General features: G+C 39.8%; 1 pseudogene; it reads left to right on the forward strand.

Moving 5' to 3' along the window:
• On the forward strand, positions 1 to 100 carry LOC135277380 (U6 spliceosomal RNA; annotated as a pseudogene).
• The last annotated feature ends 1,003 nt before the right edge of the window (positions 101 to 1,103 follow it).

Below are 1,103 nucleotides of genomic sequence, written 5' to 3' on the forward strand. Positions count from 1 at the left end.
TCGCTTCAGCAGCACATATACTAAAATAGGAATGATACAGAGATCAGCCTGGTCCCTGCTCAGGGATGACATGCAAATTCATGAAGCATTCCATATTTTCTTAAAAAAAAAAAAGCATAGAGGACACAAGAAAACTTTTGGACGTGATTGATATGGTTTGGCTGTGTCCTCACCCAAATCTCATCTTGAATTGTATCTCTCAGAATTCCCACATGTTGTAGGAGGGACCCAGGGGGAGGTAATTGAATCATGGGGGCCAGTCTTCCCCTGATATTCTTGTGACAGTGAAACAGTCTCATGAGATCTGATGGGTTTATCAGGGGTTTCTGCTTTTGCTTCTTCCTCACTTTCTCTTGCTGCCACCATCTAAGAAGTGCCTTTTACCTCCTGCCATGATTCTGAAGCCTCCCCAGCCATGTGGAACTATAAGTCCAATTAAACCTCTTTTTCTTTCCAGTCTCAGGTAAGTCTTTATCAGCAGCATGAAAACAGACTAATACAGTGATGGATGTTTATTACTTTGATTGTGATGGTGGTTTCATGGGTGGATGCACACAATCTAAACCCATCAAATTGTATACATTAAATATATACAGATTTTTTATACATCAATTATACCTCAAAAAGGCTTAAATAAAAGCCTAGTGGATATTTCATGAAAATGTAAATACACTCAACATTACTGAACTGTGCACATAAAAATGGTAAAATTTATATCATGTGTTTTTCATCACCAAAAAAAAAGGAAGACAAAACAAGGAGAACAGGTAGAGCTGGATTTAAACCCAGGTCCTTTTGGTTGAAGTTCAGCAGTGTCATCATAAAACACTTTCAATTAACTCTACCCTAATGCAGGGTAATGTGGTCTGCTTGTGTCCCCATTCAAATCTCAATGTGAATTGTATCTCCCAGAATTCTGAAGGACCCAGAGGGAGGTAATTGAATCACGGAGGCTGGCCTTTTCTGTGCTATTCTCATGATAGTGAATAAGTCTCACAAGATCTGATGGGTTTATCAGGGGTTTCCACTTTTGCTTCTTCCTCATTTTCTCTTACTGCCTGGATGTAAGAAGTACCTCTCCCGCCATCATTCTGAGGCCTCCT

Source organism: Aotus nancymaae, unplaced genomic scaffold (assembly GCF_030222135.1).
Source record: "Aotus nancymaae isolate 86718 unplaced genomic scaffold, 86718_ANA_hifiasm-v0.15.2.pri h1tg000003l, whole genome shotgun sequence".
NCBI classification, from domain to species: domain Eukaryota; kingdom Metazoa; phylum Chordata; class Mammalia; order Primates; family Aotidae; genus Aotus; species Aotus nancymaae.